At 40.4% G+C, this 13,091-nt stretch overlaps 1 non-coding gene across 1 annotated transcript; it reads right to left on the bottom strand.

Annotated features, from left to right (window-relative positions):
* Nucleotides 1–4,169: 4,169 nt before the first annotated feature.
* On the bottom strand, nt 4,170–4,276 carry LOC112781197 (small nucleolar RNA R71). Its single transcript, XR_003191988.1, has one exon. It is a non-coding gene; the product is annotated as a small nucleolar RNA R71 (small nucleolar RNA).
* Nucleotides 4,277–13,091: the final 8,815 nt, after the last annotated feature.

Below are 13,091 nucleotides of genomic sequence, written 5' to 3'. Positions count from 1 at the left end.
CTTCGAACGCTATGCCTTGTTGCGCCTTGCTCTCCTTTCCTCCAATGCTTGTAGTGTTCCGTTGCTTTAATGAACACATGGATTGGCTTTGCATGCTTTTAACGCCTTTGGCAAAGAAAACTTAATAATGCATGCATTCATTGGCTTTGTTAATTAATTGCTAATGCATTGGCCAATTGGCTTTAACGGCATTAATCATGAAATGCATGCTTTCATTAGCTTCTTTAGTAATGCCGATCATTGCATAAATTCACTTGGCATTGGCATTAATAATTAAATGATTCATGCATGCATTCATTGGATTTGTAATGCCAATTACCGTGAAGCTCATTTATTTCATTCATGCATGCATGCTTTAGTTATTAATTCATGCATGCATAAGGCATTAATGATTAAATGCTTCATGCATTCATTCATTTTATTAGTAATGTCAATGCTTTAATACAGCATGGTTCATGATGGCATTAAGGTTCCAAAGTTCATGAATGCACGGCTTCATGGTCATGGGCCACGCTTTTAAAAGCGTGGCCTAAGGTTCCAAAGCGTGCTCAACTTCAAAGCGTGTCCAAAATTCCTCTTTTCTTCTTTTTAGCTTATTTTGTGTTTTTTGCTTCTTTTTCTTCTTATTTCCTACAAAGTTTATAAAATCAAAAGATCAAAGAAATATACCATTTAAGCACAAAAGAATGCAATATTTAAGCACTAATCATCAATTTCTTGTATGAAAAAGCATAAAAAAACATGATATGATGACATGTCATCAATGAGGGACCTCTTAGTTGTAGAAACATAAGCAATACACACAAGTAATACACAATTAAAGTACAAGTAAAGCAAGTAGCTGATGCCAGGACATTTTGGCCAGTTTCACTGACCTTTTCTTTACTGTTTTTAGGGTAGTTTCATGCATTTCCTTAGGAAATAAGCTAGTTTTGGGTAGATATTCACTTACATCTTGATTCGAGCATACATTGTGCACCTTACATGATTTCATGAGGATTTTGCATGAATTTAATGACAAATTGGATGTTGCATTTTCCATGACTTGGATTAGAACTTTGATGCACTTTATTGCTTGATTTCAGGACAAAGGAAGCAAAGAAGAACCACATTAGTGGCTACGTTAGTTACACTAACGTTAACATTAACGTGGAATGGGAGTAACTTGCAAAGTTAATGAGAAAAGTAATTGCCAATAACGCTCTCGAAGCCATCATTGCCCACGTTAAGAGTCACATTAACTAAGTTAACGTGAACTCTAACGTGGAAGAAAGGAAATGGAGCCAACGTTAGTGACACTTAATATTATCACTAACGTTGGACCAAGCTCATAAGTGGCCACGTTATTTGCCACGTTAACTTGGTTAACATGGCCTCTAACGTTAAGAAGTAAAGGGAAAGCCAACGTTAGTGACATTAACTTTATCACTAACGTTGGCCAAGTCACAATAAGCCACGTTAACTCCCACGTTAACCTAGTTAACGTGGAAGCTAACGTGAAGAAACAAGGTGGTCGACAACGTTAGTGACACCAAACATTGTCACTAACGTTGGAAGGAACACACACAAGCCCCAATAAGCCATGTTAACTCCCACGTTAAAACGTGAAGAAGGAAGGAGATCGCCAACGTTAGTGACACCCAAAATTGTCACTAACGTTGGAATGAGCCCATACAAGCCACTATGACCCACGTTAACTCTCATGTTAACTTAGTTAACGTGGAAGCTAACGTGGATAAGGGAATGATGAGCCAACATTAGTGACACTCAACTTTGTCACAAACGTTGGAGATGGATAGCATGGCCACGTTAGTGACAATGGTAAGTGTCACTAACGTTAGTGACAATGGTAAGTGTCACTAACGTTAGTGACAATGGTAAGTGTCACTAACGTTCTCGAAGGTTGGCAAGCCTACGTTAAAAGAGCCACGTTAACTAAGTTAACGTGGACTCTAACGTAAGGAAGGGGGAGACTTCTGAACGTTACTGGGAAAGGTAAGTCCCAGTAACGTGTGCGAAGGGCATAGAAGCAACATTAGTGGCAACGTTTGTGCCACTAACATTGAAGTTAACGTGGCTCTTACTTTGGTGAGGAACGTTAGTGAAAAAGGTGATTGTCACTAACGTTCTCGAACCCATATTTTCACTGAACGTTAACACCACTAACGTCCTGAGCTAAAGTCTCTGCCCACTTCACACTTTCTCTCTGCATGTAAAGCCAAGCCCAATGAAGAAGAGAAGTGCTTCAAACTCAAGATCCAAAGGCCCATACCCAAGACTTGAAGAGCTAACTAGAAGAACAGAAGAGTAGTATATATAGGAGTAGCTTTGAATTAAATAGAGAGTTGGAAATTATAGGGAGCCTCTTGGCATAGAACTACTCTCTGTATTTTACTTTCTCTGCACTTCTATTTTCATAATGTACTCTCCATTTTTGTTTTCATTTTCCAGAGCTATGAATAACTAAACCCCTTTCATTGGATTAGGGAGCTCTGTTGTAATTTGATGGATCAATACTAGTTTTCATTATTCTTCTTCTATCTTTTCTCTTGATTTTACTTGAAAGCTTTCGATCTTCATCCAATTGGGTAGTTATCCTGGAAAAGAAGCTATTCAAACTTGGATCTCTTCTGAACCTAGAAAGAGGAATGAAGAGATCATGCTAGAAATACTTTCTCATGCTGGACCAAATTGGGTTTGGATGGATATGTGACTATAATCCTCTCAACACTTGATTTGGGAAATGCATGTGGTATAATCAGTGACCATACTTCATCTCTTCTCACGAGCAATTGACCAAGGAATTGGCTATTGATCAAGATTTGTGAGATTGAATTACAAGAAATTGTAATTCGATCACTTAAGATTGCCAAGGAGATCAATGAGTGCATTGATTGAGGAAGAGATGAAAATGAAATTGATCCGGAGAATGCAACATCTCCTGAGCCCAATGAACTCCCCATTCCTGATCTTACCCATTCTCTTTAATTTCTGTCATTTACTTTTATGAGCAATTTCTCCATTCCCATTTAAGATTCTGCACTTTACTTTCCGTCATCTACATTCAGCTCTTTATTTCTAGCATTTACTTTTCTGTTATTTACTTTCTCGCCATTTAATTTTCTGCAATTCTCAACTCAAATTCTGATTCGCTCAACTAGAACATTCCTCTAATTAAAGTTGCTTGATCAATCAATCCCTGTGGGATTCGACCTCACTCTATTGTGAGTTTTTACTTGACGACAAATTCGGTACACTTGCCGAAGGAAATTTGTTATAAGACAAGTTTTCCGTGCATCAAGTTTATGGCGCCGTTGTCGGGGATTGATTGTGCATCAACAATGATTAAATTGGAAGATAACTAGATTGAGCATTTTTGTTTTGTTTGATTTAATTTTCTGTTTGAGTAATTTACTTTCTGTTTTAGTTAATTTCTTCCCTTCCCCTTACTTTTTCTTTGTTATTTACAATTTATTTCACTAACCCACTAACTGTTTGATATATTGCATCACTCACACTAACAATAATTCTGACAGAAATACTTTCTGCATCTATTTTCCTTGCTTGTACTTGTTGGTTGTATGACAGGGAGAAGAAGCAGGACTTCAACTTCCTTTGATTCTGAACCTGAGAGGACCTTCCTTAGATTAAGGAGGGAAGCAAGAGGAAAAAGAGTAGTTGGTGCTGAGGAAGAGGAGGAATACTTTGAACCAAACATGGAAGACAACATGGAAAACCATCATGAAGAAGAGACTCACAACCATGGTGGAAGAGGTCGAGCAAATCATGCTGGGGAGGATAGAAGAGTTTTAGGTTCTTACATCAATCCAAACCCAGGAAACTGTGGAAGTAGCATTCAAAAGCCAACCATCCACGCCAACAATTTTGAACTGAAGCCACAGCTCATCACCCTTGTTCAGAACAACTGTTCGTTCGGAGAGAGTGTCCAAGAGGACCCCAATCAACATCTAACCACCTTCCTGAGAATATGTGACATAGTGAAGTCTAATGGTGTTCATCCTGACGCCTATAGACTGCTCTTATTTCCATTCTCACTCAAGGATAAGGCAGCCAAGTGGCTGGAGTCTTTCCCGAAGGAGAGCTTGACAACTTGGGAAGATGTGGTGAACAAATTCTTAGCAAGATTTTACCCTCCTCAACGAATCAATAGGCTAAGAGCTGAGGTCCAAACTTTCAGGCAACAAGATGGTGAGACTCTTTATGAAGCATGGGAGAGGTTTAAGGACCTAACAAGGAGGTGCCCACCAGATATGTTCAACGAATGGGTGTAGCTGCACATTTTCTATGAAGGCCTGTCATATGAATCAAAGAAGGTAGTAGACCATTCATCTGGAGGATCTTTGAACAAGAAGAAGATCATTGAGGAAGCCATAGATGTCATTGAAACTGTAGTAGAGAAAGACTACTTCTATGCTTCCAAAAGAGGGAGCACTAGAGGAGTAATGGAGCTAAACAATGTAGATGCTCTGCTGGCTCAGAACAAGCTCATTACCAAGCAGCTGGCTGACCTAACCAAGAAGATGGAGAGGAACCAAGTAGCAGTAATCTCCACTTCATCAACAACCCAAGAAGGAGTGAATGAAGAAGCAGAAGGTAGTCAGGAGCAAGCCAACTACATTGGGAGTTCACCTAGGCAAAACCATGATCCATACTCCAAGACTTACAACCCTGGATGGAGGAATCACCCAAACTTTGGGTGGGGAAATCAACAAGACCAAAGCCTTGATCAAAGTCGCCCAAATCCCAACAATGCAAGCCACCAATATTTCACATCTAGACCATATCAACACCCCAATAACAACACCTCTCCACATCCACATCAAAACCAAAATAACTTACCTCATCCTTCCACCTCTAATCACGATCTACAATCATTTGATGACAGACTCTCAAGGATTGAGAATCTACTTGAAGGCATAGGCAAGGAGATTCAAGACAACAAGGTGTTCAAGGAGGAAGTGCGAGCCAGTTTTAAGAACCAGGGAGACACAATCAAGAGGTTGGAATCTCAAGTGGGGTATCTCTCTGAGCAAATTCCCAAACCCACAGATGGATTCCCAAGTGACACAGAGAAAAATCCGAGAGGTGAAACAAAGAAAGTAAGATGGAAAGATTGCAATATGGTCACTATAAGTGATAAGGAGACTGAGGACAAGCCAAGCAAGCTATCAGAACAACCTGAAGATACCTCAGTAGAGAAGAAGGAAAAAGATCATCAAGAACCAAAAATCTCACAACAGGAGCTGCTGAGACTCTATGCACTTTTTCCCCAACTACTCAATGGTGCTGTGGAGAAGAGAATATACTCAAGGTTTCTAGATTTGTTTGCATCTCTGCATATCAACATACCATTCATCAAGACTATTCAACAAATGCCTGCGTACATCAAGTATATGAAGGAGCTGCTTCCCAGGAAAAGCTCACTCAAGGGAGGCCAAACTATAGTGATGAACAAGGAGTGTAGTACCCTCATTCAACCACAGTTGCCTACGAAAAGAAAAGATCCAGGGAGTTTTCATGTCCCCTGTGCCATAGGAGAAACAATGTTTGATAAAGCACTCTGCGATTTGGGAGCAAGCATCAACTTAATGCCCTTATCCCTGGTGAAGAGGCTGAAGATCAATGAGATAATGCCCACAGATGTAGTCATAAGGCTGGCAGACAAAACTCAAAAACAAGCAATAGGAGTGGTGGAAAATGTATTGGTAAAGGTTGGGAAGTACTTTCTTCCCACAGACTTTGTCATCTTGGACATGGAAGAGAGTCACACTCACCCAATCATATTGGGAAGACCATTCCTAGCTACAGCCAGAGCACTCATAGATGTGGAGCGAGGGGAGCTCATATTGAGGATCCATGATGAACGACTCAGCTTTAATGTCTTCAAACTCTCACAAGAATCAGACCAAGAGAACAAAGAACCAAGCAAAGATCATTATGAGATGCTGACAGAGGAAGCAAGCACTGAAGCACAACCAGCCCATCTGGGAAAGCCCTTGGTTGATGAACAAGGAAATAAGCATTTGTCACAACTCAAGGAAAAGCTGGAGGAACCTAAACCACCAGAGACATGTGAAGACAACAACAAAATTCCCTTAGAAGAAGAAGTCACCAAGAGCAAGGCAACATCAAAAGGGACAAAGAAGAAGGTATCAAGGGGGTGGAGGAACAAGAAGATCCCTACAGAAGACTTCTCTCCAGGGGATAAAGTGATCTCAGCTTACTTCCCAGATATTCCCCCTGATCTCCCCACTATACCATCTCAGTTACCTAGGGTCTTCACTATCAACAGAGTTCTCTCCTTGGAACATGTAGAGATCATTGATACAACCAATGGATATAAGTCCAAGGCAAGAGGGGAGGACTTGAAGCATTATCAACCTCCCTAATGAAGGAGAAACGTCAAGCTAGTGACGCTAAAGAAGCGCTTCATGGGAGGCAACCCATGTTTTATATGCTTTTAATAGTGAATAAGTCAATATTCATGAATTCCAACCCAAAATCGACAAACACTTGGTGAAATCCTTGTTATACAGTATATAGTGAAGAACAAGTTTGGTGTTCAAAGCATGCCAAGAAAGCATGGATGCAACTCAGAGCATGCTAGTCTTGGAGCTTTGAACAGAACTTTTCATCACAATGCTCCAAACTAAGTTTGGTGTCACCCCATGATGCCACCAATGTGCATATAAGGATACACAGTTAGTTAGTAAGTTGGAGTTCATGAATAAACAAAATCTTTTCTTCTTTTTATTATTCTAGCCGTAAAGTTTAACTTGTTTTTTTTCTTTTTTTTTAATTTTCTTATTTGATCTTTATAGGGAAAAGGAGAGGAGCATTGAAGGAGATTGATTGGACAATTAAAGGAGAAAGGTTCGGCCACTTCATGAAGAGAAACTACACACTTGTCTCAAGAAGGAATGCATTGGAAAATGTTGCCATGCAACATTGAAGAAAGGAGACTCTTGAAGACCGAACCAATAACCCTCATAAAGTGATGATCCTTGTCCTTTCTCCATGCACAACCCCAACCGTCCATCAAGCAACCATTCCATCAATCCACACCCTCCATTCACTCACAATCTCCATATATAAGTGAGTCCTAGTGCATACATACCCCTCACACTCAAATTCCCACTCTTCACACCTCTCTATTTCGGATTCCTTTTCACTTCCTTCATTGCATTCAACCCTAAACAACCAAAAGTCTCCACACCATTGCCAACTTCACACATTAACCCTCATTCATGGCATCTTCGAGCTCTAAAAGAAGGAAGGAAAAGGAATCTATGGAGCAATACCCGTATGATGAAAAAAGATTTAGAAGCTTGCACCATGCATTGCAATACGGGTGGATGGTGGATAAGGAGATCATTTATGAGCTGGGATTTCAAGTTAGGAAAACTGAGTGTCCCGAAATCACAAAGAAGGTAGAAAAGAGAATATGGGAGCTCCTCACTGATCCGGTCATTAAGGTGAATGCAAATCTTATAAGAGAGTTTTATGCAAATGCGGTCCGATATGATAAGGCAGATGAGTCATATACAAGCTTTGTGAGAGGAAAGATTGTGGATTTTGGTCCCATGAGTGTCATGAGGGCATTAAAGCTGCGGTCCATACCATTTGAAGAAGAGAGTTACCATTCAAGAATAGACAACAACCCTAATCATGACTAGATTGAGCAAGACATTTGTGTACCAGGAGCTGACTGGGAAAGATATGCAGATAGGAGACCAAGGTTCATCAAGAGAGCAGATCTCACCCCGGAAGCAAAAGGGTGGTTCGAAATTGTAAGGAGGTCCATCCTTCCAGCAGCGAACAACTCGGAGGTGAATCTCAAGAGAGCCACACTGGTACACTGTATACTCAAAGGAGGAGAGATCAAGTTTCATGAACTCATAGCAGAAGGCATTAGAAAAATGGCAGAGAAAAGCGACTTAAGAGGAACGTTAGGTTACCCCAGCACTATTTACCGACTATGCAAGAAAGCTGGGGTGGTGTTTGAAGATGAGGACCCCGTGTGGATAAAAGAAGGCATTCCAATAACCGTTCGACGAATGCATGCTACCGCATCCCCCTGCCTCAAAGGAAGCAAAGGAAGAGGACAGCCCCTCAAGTAGTGGAAGGACAAGTCTTAGAGGAGCAAGCACCAGCCACCTTGGATATGCACGAATTGCAGGAAGCGGTTGATGGGCTATCTCGACAATATTTGGAAAGCCAAGGAGCACAGAGAGAGCTTCAACTACAGATGATGGGGCAGCAAGAGGAGTCACTCTCAAGATGGATGACTCAATAAGGGGAGTGGCAAAAGCAAATGATGGATCAGCAACTGAGTCAAGGACAACAATGGAGTGAAACATTCCACAAGATGGAACAAAGACAAAATGAGCAACAAGAATCCATCCAGAGGCTAATCAACATCCAAGCACATCAAGGTGCACATATACATGAGATGCATCGAAGACAAATAGAACAGGCAGAACTATTGGACGAGCAAAGGGCATTCGCAGAAGGAGTTTACCTGAGCGAGACTGGGCATCATATAAATACTCAAGCTAGGCTCGGTTACTTGGTAGGACAGCTACCTATATTGCATCCAGGAATCACAAGGTATCAAGAAATGAGGGATGAATTAGCACGAGAAGAAAGAAAAAAGGTGGAAGAGAGTCATGAATCAGTGAGGAAGGCATTTGAGGATTGGAAGCAAGCAAGATTGGCACGGATGCGAGGGAATGCAAGAGGACACAAAGAAGACAAACAAGGAGGAAAGCATGGGCATCCACAAGAGTAAAAGGTGGTGGAGTTCCTTCTTTGGTCCATCTTTCTTTATGCTTTAAATAAGGAAGATCTTGTATGAAATAGAACTTGCTTCCATGATAGTTTAAATTTTTTAAATTCTGTCTCTTAAGTTTTGTGTTGAAGAGGTCTATGCTTGCTAGTCTCTATGTCACTGCATCATCTCTTTACTTACTTGTATGCTTGTCCCTTTGAATCAAATGAAAAAGAGAATGAGTGTTTCAAAAGACCAGAGAGGAGTTCATACTATGGAGTAAGTTCATGAGTTTATGGTATAGTTATAAGTTAGCTAAGTTGGTTCAACCACAAGGTGGAAGGACAACTATCTGTCATTAATACTATGCTTAAGACACACCCCATGAGACTAGCTAAATAAGAAGATCCTAATAAGAAAAAGGGAAAGAACAATAAAGGTTGAAAAATAAAAGAAAAAGAGTAAGCAATAAGGCTAGGCACCAATGGTTTTAATCTTGAGGCATGTGTCTGTGGTGCTCCTATATGAGGGATCTACTTGGATGAATAAGCTCTTAGGGGTGCCTTATCACTTGGTAACTTGGGTTAACTAACTCAGGATTATCAGCTGAAAGTTCACTATCAAGAGTAACCTTCACTACAGAGCATTTAGTAACCCAAAAAGGTGCTGGACACCAAGGTCTCAAGAAAAGAAAATAAATAAACTATATGCCTGTGGTGTGTATGTATGGGGGAAAGAGACTTGAGGGAGTAAGTCCTTAGGGGTGTCTTAACACCTAGCACCTTGAACCAACTGGTTCGGGAGTGTTGGCTGAAAGCTTATTTTAAAGAGTCGCCCTCTTACAGAGCACTTAGCCTAAGAACACAAATAATCCCTGAAATAACAATAAAAGGATCAATGAATAAAAGTCTCATGGGATGCAATCACAATGAGTATTCTAGGACATGATAAAGGTCTGAAAGCCAGGAATGAACCTAAGTTGCTATGCATGAAACCACCATAAAACCAGAGACATGACTTCCACAAGAATGATTCATTTCTCTTGGCATTCCATTCATCATTCTCTTGTTCCAGTACTTTCTTAGGGACAAGCAAGCTTTAAGTTTGGTGTTGTGATGCCAGGGCATTTTGGCCAGTTTCACTGACCTTTTCTTTACTGGTTTTAGGGTAGTTTCATGCATTTCCTTAGGAAATAAGCTAGTTTTGGGTAGATATTCACTTACATCTTGATTCGAGCATACATTGTGCACCTTACATGATTTCATGAGGATTTTACATGAATTTAATGACAAATTGGATGTTGCATTTCCCATGACTTGGATTAGAACTTTGATGCACTTTATTGCTTGATTTCAGGACAAAAGAAGCAAAAAAGAACCACATTAGTGGCTACGTTAGTTACACTAACGTTAACACTAACGTGGAATGGGAGTAACTTGTAAAGTTAATGAGAAAAGTAATTGCCAATAACGCTCTCGAAGCCATCATTGCCCACGTTAAGAGTCACGTTAACTAAGTTAACGTGAACTCTAATGTGGAAGAAAGGAAATGGAGCCAACGTTAGTGACACTTAACATTATCACTAACGTTGGACCAAGCTCATAAGTGGCCACGTTAGTTGCCACGTTAACTTGGTTAATGTGGCCTCTAACGTTAAGAAGTAAAGGGGAAGCCAACGTTAGTGACATTCAACTTTATCACTAACGTTGGCCAAGTCACAATAAGCCACGTTAACTCCCATGTTAACCTAGTTAACGTGGAAGCTAACGTGAAGAAATAAGGTGGTCGACAACGTTAGTGACACCAAACATTGTCACTAACGTTGGAAGGAACCCACACAAGCCCCAATAAGCCACGTTAACTTAGTTAACGTGAAGAAGGAAGGAGATCGCCAACGTTAGTGACACCCAACATTGTCACTAACGTTGGAATGAGCCCACACAAGCCACTATGAGCCACGTTAACTCTCACGTTAACTTAGTTAACGTGGATAAGGGAATGATGAGCCAACGTTAGTGACACTCAACTTTGTCACTAACGTTGGAGATTACTAGCATGACCACGTTAGAAGCCACGTTAACCTAGTTAACGTGGACTCTAACGTGAGAAATAGGGGCACATTGGAACATTAGTGACAATGGTAAGTGTCACTAACGTTCTCGAAGGTTAGTAAGCCTACGTTAATAGAGCCACGTTAACTAAGTTAACGTGGACTCTAACGTAAGGAAGGGGAGACTTCTCAACGTTACTGGGAAAGGTAAGTCCCAGTAACGTGTGCGAAGGGCATAGAGGCAACGTTAGTGGCAACGTTTGTGCCACTAACGTTGAAGTTAACGTGGCTCTTACTTTGGTGAGGAACGTTAGTGAAAAAGGTGATTGTCACTAACGTTCTCGAACCCATATTTTCACTGAACGTTAACACCACTAACGTCCTGAGCTAAAGTCTCTGCCCACTTCACACTTTCTCTCTGCAAGTAAAGCCAAGCCCAATGAAGAAGAGAAGTGCTTCAAACTCAAGATCCAAAGGCCCATACCCAAGACTTGAATAGTATATATAGGAGTAGCTTTGAATTAAATAGAGAGTTGGAAATTATAGGGAGCCTCTTGGCATATAACTACTCTCTGTATTTTACTTTCTCTGCACTTCTAGTTTCATAATGTATTCTCCATTTTTGTTTTCATTTTCCAGAGCTATGAACAACTAAACCCCTTTCATTGGGTTAGGGAGCTCTGTTGTAATTTGATGGATCAATACTAGTTTTTATTATTCTTCTTCTATCTTTTCTCTTGATTTTACTTGAAAGCTTTCGATCTTCATCCAATTGGGTAGTTATCCTGGAAAAGAAGCTATTCATACTTGGATCTCTTCTGAACCTTGAAAGAGGAATGAAGAGATCATGCTAGAAATGCTTTCTCATGCTGGACCAAATTGGGTTTGGATGGATATGTGACTATAATCCTCTCAACACTTGATTTGGGAAATGCATGTGGTATAATCAGTGACCATACCTCATCTCTTCTCATGAGCAATTGACCAAGGAATTGGCTATTGATCAAGATTTGAGAGATTGAATTACAAGAAATTGTAATTCGGTCACTTAAGATTGCCAAGGAGATCAATGAGTGCATTGATTGAGGAAGAGATGAAAATGAAATTGATCCGAAGAATGCAACATCTCCTGAGCCCAATGAACTCCCCATTCCTGATCTTACCCATTCTCTTTAATTTCTATCATTTACTTTTATGAGCAATTTCCCCATTCCCATTTAAGATTCTGCACTTTACTTTCCGTCATCTACATTCAGCTCTTTATTTCTAGCATTTACTTTTCTGTTATTTACTTTCCCGCCATTTAATTTTCTGCAATTCTCAACTCAAATTCTGATTCGCTCAACTAGAACATTCCTCTAATTAAAGTTGTTTGATCAATCAATCCCTGTGGGATTCGACCTCACTCTATTGTGAGTTTTTACTTGACGACAAATTCGGTACACTTGCCGAAGGAAATTTGTTATAAGACAAGTTTTCCGTGCATCAGTAGCATTTAATCAGATAGCATAGCATATATATGTACAATTTAGGAATCCAAAACAAATAGGCAAACCCAAACAAGTCAAACATATGCTAATGATGAATGCCTGCCCTATGGTTGATGATATCATCTGTCAGTTACATAGCCAACCCGACATCTCCTGGTAGCTAACCATTGGACAGTCCCTGCGAGCGCACATCCTCAAGCTCAAAATCATAATCAATAAAATAAAATATCCATGGGGGAGAGCTCATCCAAAAAGGTCTAAGTGTCTGTCCACATCTTATGATGCAGGCTCAACAGAATCTCGGATCTCAACTTGGAGCAAGTAGAGCCGACCCCCTGCATCTACCCAAGGAAATCCAAAACTCAGATAATTTCACAAATCTTAAATCAACCTCGACTGGGAGCAAGTGGGGGCTAACCACTGCATCTACCCCAGGAGTCTCAAACCAAACCTGGAGCAAGTGGAATCACTCCACTACATCTACCCAGGCAGGTGTATCTCACCACGTCCCAGAGCAAGCGGAATCACTCCATTGCATCTATCCAGGCAGGTGTATCACAATCAGGTTCATATTTAATATCAATCTCTTAATCGTTATCATTCTCATGGACAGTCTCATAGTCATCAGTCATCATCATTCACTTTATCAGTTTCATAATCATCATCATTCTCATTAACAATCTCATCATCATCATCACTCTCTCTAACAATTTCATATTCATCATCATTTTCTTTATCAGTCTCTTAATCATCATCATTC

Source organism: Arachis hypogaea, chromosome 19, assembly GCF_003086295.3.
Source record: "Arachis hypogaea cultivar Tifrunner chromosome 19, arahy.Tifrunner.gnm2.J5K5, whole genome shotgun sequence".
In the NCBI taxonomy this organism is placed as follows: Eukaryota; Viridiplantae; Streptophyta; class Magnoliopsida; order Fabales; family Fabaceae; genus Arachis; species Arachis hypogaea.
Note: the sequence above shows the minus strand (reverse complement) of the source record. Positions and strands in the feature narration are given on the sequence as shown.